Consider the following 7,548-nt stretch of genomic DNA (forward strand, 5'->3'; position numbering starts at 1 on the left):
ACAGTTGTTTCACACCTTAAGGTTTACACCCCCTTGCTACCCCCCCAGAGTCCTCGAAGAGACAAAAGACTCTCCCTCCTGTGGAGTTGTCTGCTTCCCCCAACTTCCTAAATAGACCCCCATCATTTGTCTTAAGTATGAGTGTCAGACATGTTAAAATCATCAAGGCATTACAATAACGTGATTAATACATAAGTGAAAGAAATTCCATTACAGGACCATCCCAGCTTTGCCGTAATGGTCTATTTGATTCACCTTTTATTGTTTTGTTTTTTTTATTTTCACTTGCTAAATACGGGACAGACTTGACTGGGGAAAAGAAAGGGGAGAAAGAAAGAGGGAAAGAAAAACAGCGGGGAAGAGGGACGGCGATAAAGGGGAAAAAACAAAAACCAACAAAATAAGCAGACAAAAAATACATATATCGATCACCTGGATCACCTGTTGAGAAAGAAAAAAAGAAAACAAGCAGAAGAAAAAAAAAGAGCAACATAATAAACAACATCATGATGATCTATGTGAATATAACAGTAAATACTAAATATTAAATATTATTATGCAGCACGTAAGATCGACAGCGCACAGTGTGCTTTGAGGTAGCAGCCAAAAAGGGTGTAGTTTGTGTGTGTGAGCACCCGTGTGTACACCTGTGAGCATGAACGCGCTTGTTTTTAAAAGGTTCCTTCATGTAATGATCTGCTAGAGGGTGTGGGGGGGCCACTGCCCCGTCCTCCAGGGCATGAAGCAGGTATGGAGGAGATCCAGGCTCCAGACATCCAGAGACCCTCAGAACATAAGAGACCAAAGAAGACCAACAGAGGGGCAGCCGCGCCACTATCCTGGAAAGGCTCCGCCAGCAGCCAGCTGTCCCAGAGTGACTGAGCCCCAGGCCGAGAGGCCGAGGGCACCCCACCCCCGAAGTGGCCCGAGCGAGCCTCAGACTCCAGGCCCCGACAAGCAGCCACCAGGAGTGAGCCGGTGTGTACCTGGACGCCCATCCCCGGACACAAAGAACCACCAACGCACCGATGTCTGAGGGCGTCTGCCACTGGCAGTGGGAGTGGTGGGGGAGATAGGCCTCCATACCTTGGAGGGGTGTTTTGATTGCACTGACTGGTCTGACATAAAATTTTTGTATAACTAAGTTATATAATTTTTATATAACTTTAATGCACATAAAAAACAGCTGCTAGTTTAAGTGAAAATACATTGATTTTTTTTTTTTTTTTTTCACTAATAAAGTTGTGGAGTTGTAAAGTATTTTGTCTAGTGTCAATTATATCGTCAGTTATATCGTTATCGCAAATTTTCAAATTTATATTGTGATAAAAATTTTAGGTCATATCGGCCTGCTCTACCATCTTGACCCCTTCCAGTTTGCCTATAGAGCAGGAAGAGGTGTGGAGGATGCTGTCGTCACACTCCTGCATCTCTTGTATAAGCATCTTGAGGCCCCCCACACCCATGCAAGATTATTATTTGCTGACTTTTCATCAGCATTCAATACAATTCAACCCGTCTTACTTGCTGACAGGCTTTACAATCATTTTAAACTAGTCTGGTCGGCTGGGTGACAGACTTTCTGAATAATAGGTCACAATGCATGAGGGTGAATCATGTATTTTCTGATGTGCTCTCCTCCTCTACTGGATCACTCCAGGGTTGCTGCCTCTCTCTCCTTCTGTTCATTCTGTACACAAATGAGTATCGCTGCAATTTCACAAACAGACACGTCCTGAAGTTTGCTGACGACACAGTAATCGTCAGTCTTCTGGTGGGGGACGAGTCAGGCCATGGACAGGTTGTAGATGATTTTGTGAATTGGTGTGATGAGTCCTTCCTTTCACTTAATGTGTCAAAAACTAAAGACATGATTATTGATTTTAGGAAGTCCTCTTATAGCTCATCACCTACTATCATTAAAACTGCTGATATTGGGATAGTTGAGAGTTATAAATATCTAGGTGTGGTACTTGACCATAAACTGTGTTTTGAATCTCATGCTGATGCCACTACTAAAAAAGTTCAACAAAGACTGTATTTTTTAAGGAAAATGAGATCTTTTAATGTCTCATCTGAAATGTCTTTGTTTTGTAGAAGTTTTATCGAATCTGTGATGTCCTTTTGTATCGCTGCCTGGTTTGGTAACCTGCGGGTGAAGAATAAGAATTGGTTGGAACTTCTGGTAAAAACTGCTAGCAAAATTTCAGGGCCCTGGCAAGATGGACTTTTGGCTATCTACAATAAAAATGTGCTAGAAAGGCTATTGTTAATTGTTTGAACCATCGACTTCACAGTGAGTTTGAGTTGTTGCCTTCTGGCCGCCGTTTTAGAGTACCTGTGAGGAAGACTAAAAGACTCCAGGTTTCTTTTATCCCTACTGCATCCTGTCTCCTAAATGGCATATAACAGTTCTGGGATTTTCTGTAACTATTATTGTCATTTTATATTATTGTTTTGTTTATTTTTATCCTGTTGCTAAACTAATTTCCCTTTTGGGACAATAAAGAATTTGAATTGAATTGAAAACTGTTTGCTGGGAATGGATAATTGTTCTTTTTTTTTCTTTTTTTTATTGAAGCAGCGGTCCGTGAGTCGTTTGGTACCGGGCCGCGAGAGTTGAGACTCGGGTGTGAAATTGATGGTTTTCAGGGTTTTTATCGTTAACTCGGTTTCCCTGAATCTTTTCCTGTGTTTTAGTTGTGTGTCTTATTTTGAAAGAAATAGTTACGTGTTACAATAGCGACCACAGAGCATTAAGAGGCAGAGAGGAGGATGTTACTCTGAATGTTGGCGCATTTTCAGGAGGACACTGCTCAGTAGCGGTTTTAGATACGGGCGACACGGGCGGTTGCCCGGGGCGGCATCGTGGTGGGGGCGGCATCACGGGTATCGGCAAAAAAAAAAAAAATTGCTTGTACTCATGCTGCCCCGACATCATGCCAGCGCATATTGGGAATGTCATAGGCACCGATCGGTTTTCTACCGCCCATTTGCTGGGATTTGCTAACCCTAACCCTAACCCTAACAGTAACAGACTAAACTCCAAACAATATATACAATAATATAATATTAATTAGTAAGTGTCAATTGTTGATTTGTCCTGTTCTCATTGTATGACGAATTATGATGTCTGTTTAGTAGCCGTTTGCATACATGTGTGTGTGTGTGTGCGTGTGTGTGTGTATGTGGGGGGGGGGCGCCAGAGGGAGTGTTCGCCCAGGGCGCCAAACAGGCTAGGACCGCCACTGATACTGCTAATAAAGTTACACAATTACACAGTACATTCACGTTTATTATTATATTTACAAAATACCACAGTTTTTGTCTTGGTCGGATCATTTTATGTGGTTGTATTTATCCGCGATACCTTAAAGGCCGCTCCGTGTCTGACATAAACCGGTCTGTGGCGCAAAAAAGGTTGGGGACCGCTGCTGTAGAGCATGAGGGTTAATAGGACCGCACTCATATGAATATGATGCGTAAATTGATTTATTCTTGTACCTCCACGGCACAGTGGCCCAATTCTTCACCCCAGTGAAGAGGCGATCGTTTTCTCCTAGTTTTAATAAATTAAGCCGTTTGGTCTTTGTTCCCCACAACATATCACCAAAACATGAATTCGAAAAAATCCAAATTGGCTGTATGTAAGCGGCAATACATGAAAAACCGCGGGACCCCCGATACAAGTTAGTTTACGGTTATTTAAATTGAAAATAAACATGTCTATGCAGATGCCCAAAGCTTAACAACACAACCACTATAAAAATTGAAGTTTTGTACAACCAGATTTTCAGAAACTTACATTTGAAAGTGTTTTCCTCTCCCGCTTCGATCAACATCGTTATCAGAAAAAACGACCTGTAATGAATCCTGGGATATGGTAGGACACGAAGGATACACCGGACCCATCCTTAAAATTCAGGGAAAAGTAGGACACATTTGTCGCCACATTTGGAGTAATCTTTGAATTCAGACAGCCTTTGTTGCGTCGCTGTGACGTCATTGCCACCAAATACGGCATTTGAAGCATCCTTCCCCTGAATTTGGACACAGCTCTGGTCTTGTTAGGAGAGACGGCATCCATCCCACTTCGGATGGAGCAGCTCTCATTTCTAGAAATATGGACCAATTTATTAAACCCCCCAAAATATGACTATCCAGAGTTGGGACCAGGAAGCAGAGTTGCAGTCTTACACGCCTCTCTGCAGCTTCTCTCCTCCTGCTACCCCCCCCAAAAACCCATCTCCACAGAGACTGTGTCAGCTCCCAGAAAGACAAAAAACAAACTAAAAACCAGCAACAAACAACTTAAACATAAAAAATCACAAAGAAAGAACAATACAGTATCCACAACAGCAAGGAGTAGGACCTACTTGCTGTTGAGCAAGGAGTAGCACTGAACCCAACTAGCACTGACAATACTTAGAAAAATGGACCTGAAGAGGTTGCTGCTGATTGTCTTCTACAGTTGGTCCATTGAAAGTGTGCTGACATACTGCATCTGTGTGTGGTTCTCCAGCTGCACCATGGCACACAAAAAGGCACTTCAGAGGGTCATTAATATGGTCCAAAAATCATTGGTCATCCTCTACCCTCCCTGAAGGACCTGTACAGCACTCGCTGTCTAAACAGGACACGCAACATGCTACGGGACTGCACACACCCAGGACACCGAGTGTTTAAGCTGCTGCTGTCTGGCAGGAGGTTCAGGTTGCTGAGGTCACGGACAAACAGACTCAAAGAGTTATCGTATCTATTTACATTATACATGCTTCCCTTAGGCAGCATCATTAGAAGACATAGCATACATTTTCACTGCTATGCAGATGACACGCAGCTCTATCTATCCATGAAGCCAGGTAACACACACCAATTAGTTAAACTGCAGGAATGTCTTAAAGACATAAAGACCTGGATGGCCGCTAACTTTCTGCTTCTTAATTCAGATCAAACTGAGGTTATTGTACTCGTCCCTGAAAATCTTAGAAATATGGTATCTAAGCAGATTCTTACTCTGGATGGCATTACCTTGGCCTCCAGTAACACTGTGAGGAACCTTGGAGTCATTTTTGACCAGGACATGTCCTTCAACGCACATATTAAACAAATATGTAAGACTGCTTTCTTCCATTTGTGCAACATCTCTAAAGTTAGAAATATCCTGTCTCAGGGTGACGCTGAAAAACTAGTTCATGCATTTATTACTTCCAGGCTGGACTACTGTAATTCTTTATTATCAGGATGTCCTAAAAACTCGATGAAAAGCCTTCAGCTGATCCAAAATGCTGCAGCAAGAGTCCTGACAGGGACTAGAAAGAGAGAGCATATTTCTCCTGTATTGGCTTCCCTTCATTGGCTTCCTGTTAAATCCAGAATTCAAAATCCTGCTCCTCACATACAAGGTCTTAAATAATCAGGCCCCATCTTATCTTAATGACCTTGTAGTACCATATCACCCTATTAGAGCACTTCGCTCTCGCACTGCAGGCCTACTTGTTGTTCCTAGAGTATTTAAAAGTAGAATGGGAGGCAGAGCCTTCAGTTTTCAGGCCCTCTTCTGTGGAACCAGCTTCCAGTTTGGATTCAGGAGACAGACACTATCTCTACTTTCAAGATTAGGCTTCAAACTTTCCTTTTGCTAAAGCATATAGTTAGGGCTGGACCAGGTGACCCTGAATCCTCCCTTAGTTATGCTGCAATAGAGCGTGGCTGCCGGGATTCCCATGATGCATTGAGTTTTTCCTTTCCAGTCACCTTTCTCACTCACTATGTGTTAATAGACCTCTCTGCATCGAATCATATCTGTTATTAATCTCTGTCTCTCTTCCACAGCATGTCTTTATCCTGTCTTCCTTCTTTCACCCCAACCGGTCGCAGCAGATGGCCCCGCCCCTCCCTGAGCCTGGTTCTGCCGGAGGTTTCTTCCTGTTAAAAGGGAGTTTTTTCCTTCCCACTGTCACCAAAGTGCTTGCTCATAGGGGGTCATATGATTGTTGGGTTTTTAACTGTATGTATCACTGTAGGGTCTACCTTACTATATAAAGCTCCTTGAGGCGACTTTTGTTGTGATTTGGCGCTATATAAATAGAATTGAATTGAATTAAACGGGTTGTGTGTGAGACTTTAAATCATCAAACTGTAAAATATAAATTTTAAATTGTTATTGATCCATTTACCCCGAGTCCTAAAATGTATATTTATTTTCTTACTCTTCTTATATTTATTGTTTGTTTACCTGCACTGCTGTAACTGGAGCCTCGTCGTGTCGTCTCTCTATATACTGGACTGTATGTAGCAGAGATGACAATAAAGTTTACTTTGACTTCAGCAGCGAGCAGGCGCACCGAGGGCTCTCGCGCTCACTTTTCGCGTAGGGGAGACCGGGGATAGTTGTAACGTTTTTGACATTTCTGTCTGTAAATTGGAGCTCTTTTAAGGTAGTGGATTCAAAATGAAATGCAAAGTATTTACATGTCTTTGCTATTAAATAGTGCAGCTATTTTCTCTGCAGCACAATTACCCATTGCATGGTATGGTCTCAAACACAAAGAGTGAAATGTTGCAATTAACCCCATAGTCTGGGTTAGTTGTAACATATCCTGGGGTGAAATGTAACACAATGAAATAAGGGTACTGACAAAACATTAACATGTAATCTTTTTTATTCAACACATGAATGTACTTAGAGCCATTAATGTAGCTATGTGTGTGTGACAGAATGCAGAAATCTAGCTATTGAACATATTCCAACCCCCAAACAAGACAAATTATGGAATTTTCTGCAACTGAATATTTCATTAATTTTGGTTGGTCTTCCTTGAGTTTGGCCTCATTGGCTCAGTGGGCATTATAACCTACAATTCTTGCACCAACTTTTGAACATAACAATGAAGCTGAAAAAATGTAGTTGTGCACCAGCATCGCAATTCCATTACTTTTTGTCATGGCTTACCTTGGTGTGGTTTGCAAAGTGCTTCAGAAAGATGAGGAAATCTTTCTTGCACCCATCCTGATTTATTTCCACTACCACTACTTCCTACTGGTCCATCTCTGACACAGTGGTCTGCATAATGTAAGTGTGGGAACACAAACAGTGGAGGAATTGTGTTTCCAATGGCATTAACCGCATATACACAAGCGACCAGTGAACCTCTCTCTGCTGATGTCGTTGCCCCAACTTGTTTAATATAAGTTAAAGTAATAGTGTGGTAAGTTGTAACATCTGCATTATTGTTACAACTAACCCAGACTGTTGCTGTTACAACTGACCCAGACTCCTATAGCCATGAGCAAACATTACAGCCAACGGCTAAAACATCAGCACTAAAGACCTACACAGAATATATCCCCATACACATAGAAAATAACATAATTTAAGTTTGATGAGTTTAACTGCAAAGCAGATAATGCTATTAGAAATTGAAATAAAGTAGAAAAACTTACTTTTTGGCATACAAATTACTTTTTTTCGTGTTAAATTGTCTGTGTTTGACAAAATGTGCTGATTTTTCACATGTGATAGCAAAACTGAATTGGGCATGCACA

Source organism: Oreochromis aureus, linkage group 22 (assembly GCF_013358895.1).
Source record: "Oreochromis aureus strain Israel breed Guangdong linkage group 22, ZZ_aureus, whole genome shotgun sequence".
In the NCBI taxonomy this organism is placed as follows: domain Eukaryota; kingdom Metazoa; phylum Chordata; class Actinopteri; order Cichliformes; family Cichlidae; genus Oreochromis; species Oreochromis aureus.